The 17642-nt window shown below is 48.2% G+C and overlaps 1 protein-coding gene and 1 long non-coding RNA gene across 5 annotated transcripts in view; one reads left to right on the forward strand and one right to left on the reverse strand.

Moving 5' to 3' along the window:
- Prkar1b (protein kinase cAMP-dependent type I regulatory subunit beta) overlaps window positions 1-17642 on the forward strand; it is a 139998-nt gene that overhangs the window by 5912 nt on the left and 116444 nt on the right. The window contains exon 1 of one of the 4 annotated variants that reach the window (XM_036172322.1): window positions 15599-15665. The exons of 1 other annotated variant lie outside the window; for it this stretch is intronic. The gene's annotated coding sequence lies outside the window, so the exon portion shown is untranslated. Of the gene's footprint in view, window positions 1-15598; window positions 15666-15998; window positions 16216-16387; window positions 16513-17642 lie in introns of those variants that run through there. 2 more of the 4 variants (XM_036172321.1, XM_036172319.1) reach the window with 2 other exon arrangements.
- Window positions 13809-16919, reverse strand: LOC118572598. The gene is made up of 2 exons (XR_004943501.1): window positions 16595-16919; window positions 13809-14183 (listed from the first exon to the last, which is right to left on the reverse strand). It is a non-coding gene; the product is annotated as an uncharacterized LOC118572598 (long non-coding RNA).

The raw sequence follows: 17642 nt of genomic DNA on the forward strand, positions 1-17642 counted from the left end.
GCTGGGAGTTGAACCCAGTTTCTCTGGAAGAACATCCAATACTGTTAACCACTGAACAGTTAAACTCCAGCCCTTTATTTTCTTCTTCTTCTTTTTTTTTTAAAAAAAGATTTAGTTATTAATTATATGGTGTTCTATCTGTATGTCTGCCTGCAGGCCAGAAGAGGGCACCAGATCTCATTGCGGATGGTTGTGAGCCACCATATGGTTGCTGGGAATTGAACTGTGGAAGAGCAGCCAGTGCTCTTAACCACTGAGCCATCTCTCCAGCCCCCTTTATTACTTTCTGGGAGCAGAAAAGCCTTTGCTTTCACAGTGTGAAAGCTTAGCTGGGTGGAGTGCACCCTTCCCTTTGTTCTCCTGCATATCAGGCCTCTCCCAAATGCCACTTATCTCCCGGCAGTGCCTGTCTGTAACATTAGGCATCCCAATAGTCTTTTTCCATTTGAAACCATATGTTATATATTTCTTTCCACTCCATTCCTTTTTTCATTGTAGATCTGTGTAAGTGTTACAGTCACACCACAGATTCAGTGTTGTGCTGTCTTGAAATGTCCTCTGTCAAAGAAATTGTTCATTTACTTGTAAAGTTATCCTTGAGCCGGCCTTTGCAGTCTGTTTTACTCGAAGCATTACTACCTGGAAAGGTTCCTACTCTACCTGCCCAAACGGTCCCACCAACTGGGGACCAAGTTTTCAAATATCAGAGCCTCCAGGGACCCCCCCCCCCCCACTTAAATCACAAGAGGCCAACATATGTGTTTGCACAGACACGGACTGTGTTCTCATTGCTGTGACCAAAACTTGACAGGAAGAGGAAAAGGCTCTGTTTTGGTCCCTGGTTTTAGGGGTTTGGGTGTATATGTTCTTGGTCTATGGATTCAGAAAGACCATTATGGCAGCAAAGATATGTGGTAGAGGAAATTGCTCACCTTTTGTTGACCAGAAAACAGAGGCAGGACAAAGAAGGAAGGGTCCAAGGACCTGTGCCCCAGTGACCTTCCACCTTATTCCTACATCCTAGTTTGCAGAACCTCCCCAAATAGTGCCACCACCTGGGGACCAAATATTCAAACAGGAGGAGGTGAGGAACATGTCTAAACCATAACAGAAGCACTCACTGCCTATTGCAAAGTGCTGTCAATGCTACTTCAGGATTCTGCTGGCCAGGAGACCATTTGATGCAATGTCTTGCCCTTCAGCCTCCAGGTTCATAAGCCAAACTGTTACAGACTTCACTCAAATGAGTTGGCAACAGAATTACACACCATCTTCATGTGATTGCTTAATTATTTGATAATTGAAGCAAAAATATTGACACTGGGAGTGTGATGAAGGGGATGAGTGGAAGGGGTATAAGACTAATGGAGCGGGGTTGGGGATTTAGCTCAGTGGTAGAGCACTTGACTAGCAAGCACAAGGCCCTGGGTTCAATCTTCAGCTCAAAAAAAAAAAAAAAAAGACTAATGGAGCTTGGTGAATTTGATTGAAATATACCATGTACATGTAAGAAATTAATGAAATGTATGATACATGCTAATAAAAAGTACAAATTACGTGTGTGTGTGTGTGTGTGTGTGTGTGTGTGTGTGTGTGTACACATGCAAACAAGCATGTGTGGCGGTCAGAGGGCATCTTTCAGGACTAAGTTCTCTCACTGCGGTCATGGGGAATGAACTTGGGCCATCTAGCTTGGTGTTTGGTGCGTTTACCTGTTGAACCACCTCACTGACCCAAAAATGTTAAAACGAAAACAAAAACCAGTAGGCAGCTCGATCACTCATGAACACAGTGACATGTAGAGTGGCCCCTGACAGGACTGAATGTGGTGATCGGTCTAAAGACATTACAAAGGAGAAGTCTAGAAAGTGCCGGCTGTGTGATGTTCTGCTGCATGCTGAAACTTGAAATGTAAGAACGTAGTGGACAGCGGGCAAGAGTGGGAAAGGTGCATCATGGGAGCATGCAAATACCCAGGAGGGGCCTGGTGAGATGGTGCAGTGGGCAGAAGTACTTGTCACACTAAACAGATGGTTTGAGTTTGATCCCTGAAACTCACACAAAAGGCTGGATGTGGTACCCTGCATCTGTTGCCCCAGAAATGTTTTTGACTGTGTCACCATGATGCCGTCTTAAGGGCAGCTCTTCATACCACTCTGTGTGAATTAGCAGCCTACGGGGGTCAGTGATTAAAATACATGGGTCGTCAAAGATGGCTCAGCAGGTAAAATGCTTGCTGATGGCCTGAATTCCACTGCTAGGGCCCACCTGGTGGGAAGTGAGAACTAACTCCCACAAGTTGTCCATTGACCTACACACACACACACACACACACACACACACACACACACACACACTGAATAAGTAAAACTTTAAAAATCTAACCACAAGAAACCAGGTGTGTTGCTGCTCAACTGTGATCCCTCTGCGCAGAGGCTGAGGCAGGTGGATATACTGCTGCTGACCTTATTGTGCCCTGAGCTGCATTGCGAGACTGTCTAAAGGGGAAAAAAAAGACTAGAAACAAATAGAATATTTAAAAGATGCGCAGAGTACAGATCATACCCCCGATTTTTTAATAAAAGGTTTATTTTGTATGTTTTGTCTGTATACGCATATGTGCACCACATGTGCAATACCTGTGAAGGCTAGAAGAGGGTACCTGATCCCCTGCAACTGGAGTTTCAAGTGGTTGTGTGACTGCCATGTTGGTGCTGAGAACAGAACCAAGGTCCTTTGCAAGAGTAACCAGTAATCTTAACCACTGAGCCATCTCTCCAGGCCTGTCCCAGATGGTTTTGCTGACAGGAAGTTCAAACATGGGGCCTGGGGAGAGGTTAAGAGCACTGGCTTCTCTTCCAGAGGTCCTGAGTTCAATTCCCAGGAACCACATAGTGGCTCACAACCATCTGTAATGAGATCTGGTGCCTTCTTTTGGGCAGAACACAGTATACATACATAATAAATACATCTTTTTGTGGGGGGGGTTTGGTTTTTCGAGACAGGGTTTCTCTGTGTAGTTTTGGTGCTTGTCCTGGATCTCGCTCTGTAGACCAGGCTGGCCTCAAACTCATAGAGATCATCCACTTGCCTCTGCCTCCCAAGTGCTGAGATCAAAGGCGTGTGCCACTGCCACCTGGCAACAAATACATCTTTTAAAAAAGTGGTGCATAGAAATATGTGCAAGCAAAAATGCACCCATATAAACACACACACACACACACACACACACACACACACACACACATGCAAAGTTCAAACATTTGATGAATAATTACAGTTTTTCAAGAAAGCTGGAGGGGGAGGGACACTTTGAATTCATCTCATAAGGACAGCATCACACTTGTGATCTTAAAGGGTAACAAGATGTGAGAGGTGAAGTACTGATGACCTCTTTAAGTGAGCCCAGATGACAAAATCCTAATGAAAGTACTAACGAATTGACAGATAATGAAGTTTTAAAAAGGGTAAGACATGCCAGGAGGTGGTGGCACATTCCTTTAATCCCAGCACTCAGGAGGCAGAGGCAGGTGGATCTCTGTGAGTTCAAGGCCAGCCTGGTCTACACATTGAGTTCCAAGACAGCTAGGACTGCTATACAAAGAAACCCTGTCTTGAAAAAAAAAAAAAAAAAAAAAAAAAAGCAGGGGGGTGAGATAAGACATCATCAAATTGAATTGATCCCGAGAATGCAAATAATAAAAATAATTCAGGACTGGGAATGTGGCTCAGATGGTAGAGTGCTTGCCTAGTATGCATGAAATCTTGGGTTTCATCTCCAGCACTACTTCAACTAGGAATTTGGTGTATGCCTGTAATCCCAGCACCTAGGAGATGCAGGCAGGAGAATCAGGAGTTCAAGGTCATCTTCAGCTACATATTAGGTTTGTAATCCATGAAACCCTGACTAGGGAAAAAAAACTTTTTTAAATTTAAAGAGAAAAAACATGATTCCATAGATGCTGGCAGCATTTGGTGAAGTTGACACGAATAAACTTCCAGGTAATTAGAAATAGACGGGAACAGAGATAAGTCAGATCTACAAAACCTTCTCAGAAGTGTATTTGCTAAGTAGCCAGCAATAGTCCTCTCTGCATGCAAACCCGCTGTGGAGTCCAGACATGCCAGCGGAATGCAGTGTGCCCAGCTGCTTGCAGCCCTTGAGTTGAAGAGACCTGGCAGCCACTTTACATCCATCAGAACAGGTGCACCAAACCCCCAAAGAGTGGGGTTGCAAGGAAGACATCTTTCTGACTGGAACTCTCCAGGACTGCTGCAGCCTGCTGGATCTGCCCTTAGTCTCCTGCTCTGCAGTCCAAATCAGCATCTTTGGAGACGGGAGCTGGGGAGCTGAGGAGGGATCTGCCTGCCTTGGTCCTCCTCTGGGGCTGCATTGATCACAGCCCTCTGTAGAGATGGAACATCCTATGTGGTTTTGCTCACCTGTTGGGATATAGGTTGCTTTTGTTTTTTGTTTGCTGCGAAGAAGTCCTCTCCAGAGTAGGAAACATAGGCACCAGGGTTGTGACCATTGCTAGGGTTCTTGTCTAGCAGCCCTGCACCACTGGGATCAGTTCACAGCTGCAGGAAACCAAAAACCACAGGATCACCTTGACCTCTAGCAACTCACTTCTGAATAACTGAGGTGAAACCTGGGAATTGAACAGATACCTGCACAGCTATCTTTGTTTGATTTGGTCTTGGGAGATGGAACCCAGGGCCTCACAAACTACTTTAGTGCTCTGTCACAGAGGCGTGCCCACCCCTGTGCCCATTTTCTCAGTAGCATTATTCACAAATAGCCCAAAGATGGAAGCAACTCAGATGTCTGTGGGTAAAAAGACACAATGTGACCCGATGCACGGAAGAATACGAGTCACCCTTCGGAACCGATGGCTCACCATCTCAGGTGAGGCATGCAGAGCATCGTAAGGAGTGAGTCTCTACTTACAGGAGGCAGACGGCGCGGTAGACTCGGTACTGTGTACCCAAGTGCCATGTGTGTTCCATTGTGGGACAGATCAGCCATCTGAGGAGGGGATGGCAGAAGGAGGAAGAGGACAGACTGATTGATTGGTCTGTCCCTTGGCTACCATAGTACAGCCTTGTGGAGGAGGGCAAATGTTTTCCTCCTACATCTGATGGGGTCTTTTGTTTGTTTGTTTCAAGACAAGGTTTCTCTGCATAGTTTTGGTGCCTGTCCTGGATCTCACTCTGTAGACCAGGCTGGCCTCGAACTCAGAGATCCGCCTGCCTCTGCCTCCTAATCTGCTGGGATTAAAGGCGTGCACCACCACCGCCTGGTTGATCTGATGGGATCTTAATGACCTCCTAGCCTCTAACACTTAGGAGTCAACACTGGGTTTACACCTTTCTTCTTCTTTTCTACTGCTGCTGCTGCTGCTGCTGCTGCTACTACTACTACTACTACTACTACTACTACTACTACAACTTCTTCTTCTTCTTCTTCTTCTTCTTCTTCTTCTTCTTCTTCTTCTTCTTCTTCTTCTTCTTCTTCTTCTTCTTTTCTCCTCCTCCTCCTCTTCCTTCTCCTCCCCCTCCTTCTTTTTAATGCATGTGTGTGGTATAGCATGCTTATGATGAAGCCAGGCAGTGGTAGCGCACGCCTTTAATCCCAGCACTCGGGAGGCAGAGCCAGGTGGATCTCTGTGAGTTCGAGGCCAGCCTGGGCTACCAAGTGAGTTCCAGGAAAGGCGGAAAGCTACACAGAGAAACCCTGTGGGGGGGGGGCATGCTAATGATGAAAGGACAGCTTCTGGGAGTCAGTTCAAATTCAAGTTAGCAAGCTTGGAAGCAAGCACTTTAGCCACTGACCATCTCACCAGCTTTACACTGAGTTTATCTCTTAACATAAGTATGGAGCTTTTAAATTATGTTTGAGCCAAAATATAGCAAGACTATCTAAATTTATTCTGTTTAACTCCATGCATTGCATATATTTTAAAGACCCTCAAAAATCAGGAAAGGGGGTTTTCAAGTATCTTCCAAGAAGTATGTCATCTCAACCAGTAAATGGATTTTGGCAAAATTAACTCAGATTCATTCATTTATTGTTTCATATTTTTGTGACATATATTTATGTGGGTTGTGGGAGACACTTCCAGATGTTCAGCTAAGACTGAGTGAAAGATGAGTGTCGTAGTTAGGGTTTCTATTTGACGGGGACTATTGGGGTACAGCCCCTCGATAGTCTTCCCCAGGGTTTGGGAAGACTCTACAACCAGCTGATAATCTAATCTTAGACGATAAGAAAAGAATCTACGCACACGAAACTCTTTAGTCCATTCACTTTATTCTTCCGAGTCAGTTCTCTCTCTACACAGCTTCTATTCTGCTCTCATGCCTAGCTCCTTTCTTGCCTGATTGTATCTACATTTATCTGCTGTCCCCTCTAGGTTCTATCTTAATTCTCTCATCTTAGTTCCGCCCCATCTAGGTTCTCGTCCATTTGGTTCTTTTCCATCTTAGCTCCTCTCCCATCTCCTCCTTTCCCATCTTGTTCTTCCCCATCTGGCTCTTCCTCATCTTCCACCTTGTTCCTCTAGTATTCTCTTCTAGCCCTTCAATCTAGTTCGCTCCTCTCCAGTTCTTACCTGTCTAGTTCTTCCATTCTCTTTTCTCTTCTCTGTCTAGTCCCCCCAAGTCCCTGAGGTTTACAGTTATATACCCATGCAGTAGTGATGCTCTGGCTAAGGCAAGGTCACCAGGCTTGAATTCCCTCAGGGTCAAAAGGAGGGGCAATAAGATCCACACAAAGAAGCAGTAATAGCCAACAGTCATCTGCAACCCAAAAGGGAAGTGACTAATGAGGAATAGAATCAACAAGGCTAAATTCAGTTAATATCTGAGCAAAGGGAATTTTATGTGCTCAAACTATAATGTGTGTGTGTGTGTGTGTGTGTGTGTGTGTGTGTGTGTATGAAATTTCCTGAGACAGGGTTTCTCCATATAGCTTTGCGCCTTTCCTGGAACTCACTCTGTAGCCCAGATTGGCCTGGAACTCACAGAGATCCGTCTGGCTCTGCCTCCGGAGTACTGGGATTAAAGGCATGCGCCACCACCACCACCGCCGGCAACAAACTATAATCTTAGAAGTGGTTAGTTAAAGTAAAGTGTTAGGAGTCTATCAGTGACGAGTGAAAACAAACTGCCTTATTTTCCTTTGGCCCCTTATCTGTCCAAGCTCTCTTGACTACTGCTTTCTGGCAGGGCCGAGGAGTGCACTTGGTGGCTGGGCAGCCTGAGTCAGCTTGATGTACCTGTAAGTAAAGACCCTTTAGTTCTGAGTTAACAGTTGAAGGTAGATCTAAAACTAGAGATAAGACTTAGGGAAGGGAGAAAGTTAAGCTTAATTAGCACATCCGCCAGGCCTTCTCAAACAGGTATTCTGGATACTTAAGTCTGTTTTTAGAGAGTACAGAGGTATCTCTGATCAGATACTTTCGTCTGTCCCAAGATGGTCCTGGCCGGATGCTGCTAATGATAATGACAGAAAGGCCTGAAATTCGGGATCCTGGCTGCGTTACTGCACAGAAGGTTATCTAAATATTCCTTTAGTAGAGGGGAAATTGTGCCCAATGAATGATGGAAAAGCTGCAATAGCACACGAGAAACTCATAGCAGGAAACAGCTAATAATCAAAAGCCAGTATCACTAAGATTCCTTCAGCCTCGGCTTGACCTCTGGAAGTTCCTTGGCTTCTTCCAGGTATTAGCTTTGTCATAATCAGCTGAGATCCCACTGCATATTATTGCGGCTTGCAGCATCTATCGCTGTGAAGAAACACCATGACCATGGCGACTTTTACAAAGGAAAGCATTTAGCTGGGGCTGGCTTACAGGTTCAGAGGTTTAGTCCGTTGATCATGGCAGGAAGCATGGCAGTGTGCAGGCGGACATGCTGTTGGAGAGGTAGGTGAGAGTGCTACATCTAGATTGGCAGGAAGCAGGAAGAGAGCGACACTGGGCTTGAACATTTGAAACCTCAAAGCTCGCCCCCAGTGACACCTTCTCCAACAAGGCCACACCTACCCCAACAAGGCCACACCTCCCAATAGCGCCACTCCCTATGAGCCTGTGAGGGCCATTTTCATTGGAACCACCACAGTGAGCCAAAGCAGGTACTGCTGCTCCTTGTGTTGGAGAGTTGCCTGTGTATGGTCCAGTGGTGGGGCAATACAGACCACTGTCCTCTGGCTTTGACATAGCCTTTGAGTTCTTCAGCTGTCAGCACTGTGATTACCAGGAGACCTGAACAAGAAGACTAGATCCTCAACTTTCAGTCCCAAGGCAGGGAGGGAGGGGCTCAGGAGGCCCTACCCCTTTGAGGATTTATAGGCAGTAAATGATTGCTAAGGGGGAGTGTCTCGTGCAGCCCCTCCCCCTTCTGAGGATTTACAGGCTGTTTCAGATTGCTGAAGGCAGTTTTGGATGGTCCTCTGAAGACATAACAGTGATAGTGTCACGGCTTCTGAGTTGCCCCGCGGTCATGTAATCCCAGTTTAAATAATCCCAGTTTAAACCACTGACTCACTGAAGTAGACTTGGATGAAATAGTTTGGCCTGCCTGTCATCGGCATCCTCTCTGGAATGAATAGACAGACATATGTTCATCTCCCTGGGAAAAGCCGCAGAACAGATGACAGTGGACAGAGGCAGGATCACTGGGGACAGGACAGGCTCTGTAGAGTGGGGAGAGCGAGGTCTGTGGCTCCCGCAGAGCCTTGTGGAGGGAGGACGGAGATCGGGAAGAGTCGGGTAAGATGAAGGCTGCTGCCACTCTCCCGGGATATCTGAGTTATGTTGTGGGTACCTGGACTGAAGGGGAGGGAAGCTGCCACAGGGCTGGCGGGCTCTGGTGCCAACCCCGAACAGATGGAGGAGTCCATCACAGAGACAGAAACACTGGCAGATGACCAGGGCTGCAGGAGAAAGCACACTCATGGTCGGGGGCAAAATGATCCTGAAGTAGGTGATGGCGATTATGTAACGCTGCTCTTTAATGAATCACCCATCCCAAAATGTTGAAGCTCACAAAAAAGGAAAAGGGAAAAAAATACACTTTAGAGACGGCTTCATTTTATTTCACGCATAACTGTTGCATCCTTTTAACAGCAACATAATAGCGCACAATAACCTCACGAGTTCTTTGTCATGGTTATTTAGCACCCACCCGGTGTTTCTTGATTTATGCATTTTTGCCAAGAAAGCAATGTAAACATGTAAATGGCCGTGTGGGCTTATGTGCAAAATGATGCAGCGCTGCAATAGTCATTGCCGCACTCATGATGGCCGGTCAATGGGGATCACCAGAAGAGGCAAGCTTTGCATTCATACTTTAAAGAGGATTTTTATAAATCGGTTTCCATAGAGATGTCAGGTATGAAGTCCTGCCTCCCACACCCTTGCCAAACCATAGCATCAGGTTCTTGGCTGTGTGTACACGCATGCCATGGTATGTCTGTGTGGGTCAGAGGACAATTTACAGAGGTCAGTTTTCTCCTTGGATCCCAAGGATCAAACTCAAATGGCCAGGCTTGGAGGCAAGTCTTTACATACTGAGACATCTTCTCACCAGGTCGCCATGTCTGTGGTTTTTATTTTTATTTTTTTAAGTAAACTCAGATCCTTATGCTTGCAAAGCAAACACTTTACTGACAGATTCATCTTCCCAGCCTGTTTTTAAATGATTATTTTTCTCACTTAATAGGTGAAAATGATGTCTCTGTGCATACTGCTTTTGCAGAGGGCTTGAGTTCCCCAGTACCCACATCAGGAAGCTCACAACTGCCTGTTAACTCTAGATCCAGGGGATATGGCTTCTGTGGGCACTACACACATGTGAGCTGGCACATGTGCACATAGACAAACACAATTTAGAAAATACAAATAACTAATACAAATACAAAGAATACATTTGAGACAGCATTTCCCTGTGTAGCTCTGACTGTCCTGGAACTCACTCTGTAGACCAGGCTGGCCTCAGTCTCAGAGATCTTCCTGCCTCTGTCTTGTGAGTACTGGGACTAAAGGCATGTACCACCACAGCCTGGCTAATAAAATAGTTTTTAAAAATGGTGTCTCTGCAGATTTCACTGGTGTTTTCCTCATGTTTAGGAAGTTTGAAGATCTTTCTATGGAAATAACTTCTCTGAACGATATATATTTTACATGTAGGTATATTTAAAAACATTTTTCCTTTTTTTTTAAAGAGAGAATATCTTATATAACCCAGACTGGCCTTGCATGCACACTCCTGCTGTTTCTATTTCTGTTATAGTCATGAGCCATCATGCCTAGCAACATAATTGTGTTTGCGTTGTCTTTTGAATGTTTGGAGGTTTTGTTTGTTTTAAATCATCTCACTCTAGCTCACATTGGTCTCAAATTTGTGATCCTTCTCTCCATCCTCAGAGTGCTGAAATTATAGACATGTGCCACCATACTCTTACTGGATGTGATTTCCTCCCTCCCTCCCTCCCTCCCTCCCTCCCTCCCTCCCTCCCTCCCTCTCTTCCTCCGTGTCTCTCTCTCTCTCTCTCTCTCTATCTATCTCTCTGTCTCTGTCTCTCTCTGTCTCTCTCTCTCACTTTTTCTCTCTGCCTCTGGGGGAGGTCAGAGTTTCTTTGTGTAACAGTTGTCCTAGAACTTGCTGTGTAGATCAGGCTGGCCTTGAACTCACAGAGATCTGCCTGCCTCTGCCTCCCAAGTGCTGGGACTAAGGGCATGTGACATCACTGCCTGGCAGACGTAATTCCTTTTTAATGCATAAGACTTTTTACTTTAATATACAAGATTACCAAGTGTTATACTTGGGACTTCCGTAATATGTTTAGACACTCTTAGTGCAATATTATAAATTTTCTTCATCTTGTGACTTTTATCATTTAAAGATTATTTAGGGGGTTGGGGATTTAGCTCAGTGGCAGAGCGCTTGCCTAGCAAGCGCAAGGCCCTGGGTTTGATCCTCTGCTCAAAAAAAAAAAAAAAAAAAAAAAAAAAAGATTATTTAAATTTTTGATTCACCTGAATTCTATCTGGGGAAAGGAGGACATAGGAATCCCATTTAATGTTAATAGCTTTTTTTAGTTGCTTTCAAACTATATGTTGGATTCCTGTTATTATTATTTTTTAAATATATTTATTTATTTATTTTTTTCATTTTACATACCAACCCCAGTTCCCCCTCCCTCCCCTTCTCCCGCCTCCTCACCTCCCTCCCACTCTACCCCCATCCACTCCTCAGAGTGGGTAAGGCCTCCCATGGTAGTCAACAAAGTCTGGCATACCAAGTTGAAGGAGAGCCTAGCCCCTCTCCATTGTATCAAGGCTGAGCAAGGTATCCGACCACAGGGAATGGGCTCCAAAAAGCCAGTTCATGCACCTGGGATAAGTCCTGGTCCTGCTGCCAGGGACCCCACAAACAGATCAAGCCACACTCACATTCAGTGGGCCTAGTTCGGTCCCATCCTATTAATTTTTATTAGTCTTTTTTCTTTTCTCTTTTCAGTGCAGGAAATGGAACCCAGGACCTTGCACATGCTAGGTCATTGTTCTACTACTGAGCCACACCCCAGCCCCTCACTGGGGGATTCTAGGCAGGGGCTCTACCACTGAGCCACACTCCAGCCCCTCACTGGGGGATTCTAGGCAGGGGCTCTACCACTGAGCCACACTCCAGCCCTTCACTGGCTTCGTTCCTAGCAGTTTTTCTTCCTTGATTCCTACTTTAAATTGGTTCCCTACGGCTGTGTAACATGTGACTGCAAATTAGTGGTGTGAAGCAGCACCTATGTCATGGTGTTGGAAGGCTGAAGTCCAGGCATAACTTGGCAGGGTGTTTTGAAGGCCCTATCACTGCCAGGTCGGGGTGCTCTCCTAGGTTGGATGAGGGCAGGTGGGTTCCCATACATTGTTGTATCACTTCCTGGTGGTTAGATCTGACCTCTGTCTTTTGGTTGTCCCTGGAGACTGCCCCAGTCCCTTGCCATTTGACTCTCTGTACACCAGCTCACAGCAGGGCTGCTGGCATCTTTAAAACCATCCGGGAGAGAGACCAGCCAGACTGACATCAGGACCCATGTCAGCTACCCATCCACACAAGGTGGATGTCTTACCACTTTGGTAGATTAAAACCAAGTCCTGTCCACACTGAGAGGGAAGAACCCCAAGGCATGAACCCTTGGGGGGGGGGCTAGGATTATGACTAGGGGCTCGGACCAATGGGGACTCAGGTGACTGGTGTTTTGTTTGTTTTTGGTTTTTGGTTTTTTGAAACATGGTTTTGTAAATCAGCCTAGCCTCAAACTCAGAGATATGCCTGCCTCTGTCTCTGGATTGCTGGGATTAAAGGCTCATGAGTATCTTGAAGCCTGCCACGGTGCACTAGGATTGATATCTAGAGGTCTTCAGTGGACTCCACTTCCCAGATGAATGCAATAGGCAATGTAAAAAACTCAAATATTAAAGAGTGCTTCTTCAGCAGAGTCTTATCTGCTTTCCTGCAGGAGTGTTTCTCACTAGTTCACATTTCTGCAGGAGATCTGCACCGGCTAGACCTGGGACTGAGGCCGTGGTTCAACAGTAGAGCCCCTGCCTAGAATCCCCCAGTGAGGGGCTGGGGGTGTGGCTCAGTGGTAGAGCACCTGTCTAGAATCCCCCAGTGAGGGGCTGGGGTGTGGCTCAGTGGTAGAGCACCTGCCTAGAATCCCCCAGTGAGGGGCTGGGGTGTGGCTCAGTGGTAGAGCCCCTGCCTAGAATCCTCCAGTGAGGGGCTGGGGTGTGGCTCAGTGGTAGAGCACCTGCCTAGAATCCCCCAGTGAGGGGCTGGGGTGTGGCTCAGTGGTAGAGCACCTGCCTAGAATCCCCCAGTGAGGGGCTGGGGTGTGGTTCAGTGGTAGAGCACCTGCCTAGAATCCCCCAGTGAGGGGCTGGGGTGTGGCTCAGTGGTACAGCACCTGCCTAGAATCCCCCCAGTGAGGGGCTGGGGGCGTGGCTCTGATAGGAAACATGACCTGCCTGGCATGTCAGGGTATCCTTCTCCCTACCCCCATCTGCTTATTCTCCTACTTCAGTGTGGGCTTCTTTCCAGTGACCTCATTTGCATACCCACCATCCTGTGTAAGTGTCTGAAGAAGAATCAGGTGACTCCCAAGGAGTGGCCTGAGTTGTTAGTAGAACAGAAGCTACTTAACTGCCTTGGACTCAGGTTCTGAGAAACCGGTGGTTTACTAACAGAATTCACATAACACCTATTCCCTAGCCGCCACCACCGCTCTGAGCAACAAGCCGATTGCGATTGCTCGTTATCAGTGGCTTTCCATCTCCCTCAGTGAGCCAGCAGATCTGGAGCTGAGAGCATTGCTGCTGTCTCCCATCAAGAAAGAGCTCCAGGAGCCAGGCATGGTGATGTGATCCCACTACCCTGGAGACTGAGCACAGGAGGATCTTGAGTTTGTGGTTAGACTGGGCTACACTGAAACCCTGTCTCAGAACATCAGAAAAGGATCTGGTGAGAGAGCCTGGTGGGTTAACCAGGTTACTGTACAAGCCCTAGGACCCTGGAAGGAGACAACCAAATTCTGAAAACTGATCTCTCTGACCTGCACATGCCCTCTTGCCACATGTATGCTTTCACACACACACACACACACACACACACACACACACACACACACACGTTAAAAAAAGTAGAAAGTGATAAAGACACACAGGGCCCAACTCTGGCGTCCTCATGCATGTACCCATATATGTTCAGGAACATATACTTAAAATATCAAAACAAACAAATGATATTGTATCCCATTTTATTAGCCCAGAAGAGGTTAGTATTTTTTTCAAGTACCATTTAATGGTGTTCACATTTCTTTCCTGCTATCACAATGCCAAAAATATGAAGTTAAGACTTCATATGTGGGGGTGGCTGGTTATTCTCAGTCTCTGGGCTCTGGGGTATTCTCTGCACCTCCTCTCAGTTCATGTCCCCTCCACTCACACCCTCTGACTTGGCATGAGCATTTCACAGCACCCTCCAGGTAAGGGTTCAGCCCAGTGAGTGTCAATCTTCTCTTCCTGCTCCTCTGGGAGAGGCTCTCTTCACGGCAGCTCAGGGCAGGGATGGAGTCCACATCCACTTTGTCATCTGCAGGCCCCCTTGTCACAGAGCTGTGAGGACACAGAGGATTTCAGTCTGAGAAAACAGGATGGCCTGAGGAGTTGGTGAGGTGAAGTTGGTTGTGGCGTGCTCTGTTTCTCTCATCTTTCAGCTCTCACCCCAATATCTGGCTCTGTTTTTTTGTTTTTCCTTTTATTGTAAGACCTTTTAAGATTCGCGTTAACAGTGGACCTTCCTATGTAACCCAGGCTCGAGTTTCTTGTTTTACCATATGCACTTTTTTGGTGTGGTGGTGGTGGTGGTGGTGGTGGTGGAGGTTTGGGGTGTGTGTGTGTGTGTGTGTGTGTGTGTGTGTGTGTGTGTGTCACTATATAGCCCTGGCTGGCCTAGAATTCACCATGTAGACCAGGCCTCCAACTCACAGAGATCCACCTGCCTCTACATTATCAGTGCTTGGACTAAAGGCATATCTAATTACCTTATTATTTGAGATTGGGCCTTGGCAGAATTCCCCAAGTAGGCTACCATGACTGGCCAGGGAACTGCAGGCATCCACCTAGGTTCTCTTTCCAGTGCCACAGCAAGGGGACCAGAGGCAGCCTTGAGAGGAAAGCCTCAAAAAGTTGAGGCCCCTGAAATAGGTTACTAGAGTATTCCAGAAATATCTGAGGTTGGCAGGAGCTGCCTTCACAGTGGGGCTCAGCAGAAGACATTGCTGTAAGCTCCAGGGATCCAGTTCTGGTTGATTTCATAAATCTTGATGGCCAGCCCCTGACCAAGAAGGTTCTTCTTGTATGTGATGGGACATTCACAGTCCAAGGGGACTTATATCTGAGGTGGCGCACCCTAGTAGAGGTCTGTTGGTGTGGGTGCCTTGTGATTTGAGACCTGTTCTTGAGGTTTACTGCAGAGGGTCATCTCTCCTCTCCCAAGGAACATCACAAAGGGTAGTCTCTACAAGGAACCCCAGAAAACCGAGGGGGGTGATCCCCAGTAGAGAAAACTCAGCCCTTGTTTGAGCACATGATGCATGTCTATAAACTTGGCACTTAAGAGGTAGAGGGAAAAATCAGGAGTTCAAGGCCATCCTTACTACTTTCGAGGCCAGCCTGGGTTAGTATTTTTAAAAAAGAGAGGGAGGGAGGGAGGGAACGTCATGTAGCCCCGGGCTGGCCTCAAACTTGCTATTGTAGGCAAGGATGGCTTTGAGTGGATCAATCCTCCTGTCTCAACATCCCAAGTGCTGGGATGGCAGGTGTGTGCCACCATGCCCTGTTTGTGCAGAGCTGGTGATGGGAACCTGAGCTTTGTGAATGCTAGGCAAGCACACTACCAACTTTTAGAGCCCTATTTCAGGCCAGCAAATCCTTATTGCACCAGTTCGCCTTCACGTTTGAAGGAAGAGCTGTGACCACAGCCAGCCCTGCCTCTTGAGAGCACAAGCCAGGTAGAAGGCATGTGTGTCAGGAGAGGGTGGCCTGGTGAATGTGGCCAGAGGTAGCAGGCAGCTGAAGGAGCAGAAATGTGGACAGGTGAGTCGGGAAACAAATGTGGGGAGCAGGTGAGTGTAGATGGGGGCAGATGAAATGGAAGAATAAATGTGAGAAATAGACAGGTGGGGAGGGGACAGGTGAATGGAAGAATAGATGTGGGGAGCAGGTGAGTGTAGATGGGGGCAGATGAAATGGAAGAATAAATGTGAGAAATAGACAGGTGGGGAGGGGACAGGTGAATGGAAGAATAGATGTGGGGAGCAGGTGAGTGTGGACAGGTCAGTCAGGGGATGGGTGGTGGACAGGGGAGTATAGGCAGGCCAGTGAAGACTGGAGATGTCTTCTTCAACCTGTGAGCCACATCCTTCCTCCTGCACTTAGATCGCTTAGAAGATGGACTCTCTGTCGCCGCAGGAGCAGATGGCGCAGGACAGGATGCGTGGAGGCTAATTTTTGCTACAGGCCTCGGCTTTAGAGTGGGCAGGCACTGAATGCGACTTCCCCTCTCTCCAGGGTGACAGTTCAGACAGAGCAGGGTGGTGTGCCCTGAACAGAGCGTCTGGGCCCCAGAGGAGCTGCGCCAAGCCAGGTTGGGTGAATTTAAGAGGAGAGGGTTGGGGTGGCAGAAGGTCTTGGCGGCAGCGCGGGGGGCCTTGAGCGACGGGCCTCCCGTGTGTCGTCCCCATTCAGAGATAGCAGTGGGGCGGGCCCTGGGGAGGGCAGCGGTCGGTGTGCGACCCCGCGCGGGCGCGGTGCGCGGGGCCTGGCGGCCGGCGGCGCGCAGCGGGGGCGGGTGGAGGGCGGCGCCGCTGCAGTGCGGAGACCCGCTCGCCGTCCCCGCGTCCCCGCGCAGCTGCCTCTGGCCTCAGGCACCGCGCATCTACAGGTACGCGGGCTGGGGTGGGGTCTGCCCGGGGACCTGGCCCTACCCGGAGCTGGGTCTCAGCGGGTACTGGGGGGGGACTCACCGGGACGTGAGGGATTTGGGGAGCGGCAGGATGGGCCGCAGGGCCACCCGGGTGGGGGTGGGGGGCTGCTGGTGTCCGAGGTGGAGCCAGGCCCTTGCGCAAGCGCCCAGGACAGGGTCTGGCTGGTGCTTGCACCGCCGGGGTCTGGGGGCATCCTGCACCCATCACGATCTGGGGCGCCCTGCACCCATCACGAACTGGGGGCGTCTCCAATTGCTCATCCGGTGGGCCCAGGGCCCGGGGGCCGGGTCACGGGGTTGGGGGCGGGGAGCATCCCCATCCTGCAGAAGCCAGGTGTACCTCACTGGCATGGGGTCCTTCCAAACCCTGAGGCCTTTAGGCTGGGTGACTCCAATCCGTGCGGGGGGGTAGGGCGGTGACCTGGACATTGTGACTCAACCCTGCGCAGGGCACACACTGACGCGTTCTAGAGCCTTCCAGCCTCTGCCACTGTCTTCCAAGCCCCCCACTCCCCCAGTTCTGTTCCATTGTTTTCCTTGCCCCCTTTCCTTTCCTCATGAAACTCGCCACTCCAATCCTTTGACAGCACCTCCCCCCCTCCCGCCCCACCTACCTCGGCTGAGGCCTTAGTTCGTGACAACATCTATCTATCTTGGTGCCCTTAAAAAGGGGGAGGGGGTGGATGAAAATGAAGCCATCCGTCAGCATGGTTCCCATGGTGGGGGCGACAAACACCCGACAACATATTCCTCCTCAAATGTCTCAGAAATGGAGAGCGGACCGTATACAAATTGTACTTGATCTTTTGCCATCCCTGCAAGAATTTGTCAACAGGTAAGGAAGGGATGAACGCACGCATCAGAGAAAGACCTTTGACACACACAACTTCTGGTGTTATATACCCTTCACTGGGGTTATCATTAGCAATAATACACTTTACACGCTGGGCAGGCCCTCTACCACTGTTGTGCAACCCTCTGGGTTTTTTAAAAATTAAACTGTGTGTGTATATGTGTGTGTATGTGTGTGTGCATGCGTATGCATATTCACATGCATGCACAGATGCATATTATGCGTGTGCGTGTGT

This window comes from Onychomys torridus, chromosome 22 (genome assembly GCF_903995425.1).
Source record: "Onychomys torridus chromosome 22, mOncTor1.1, whole genome shotgun sequence".
Classification (NCBI taxonomy): Eukaryota; Metazoa; Chordata; class Mammalia; order Rodentia; family Cricetidae; genus Onychomys; species Onychomys torridus.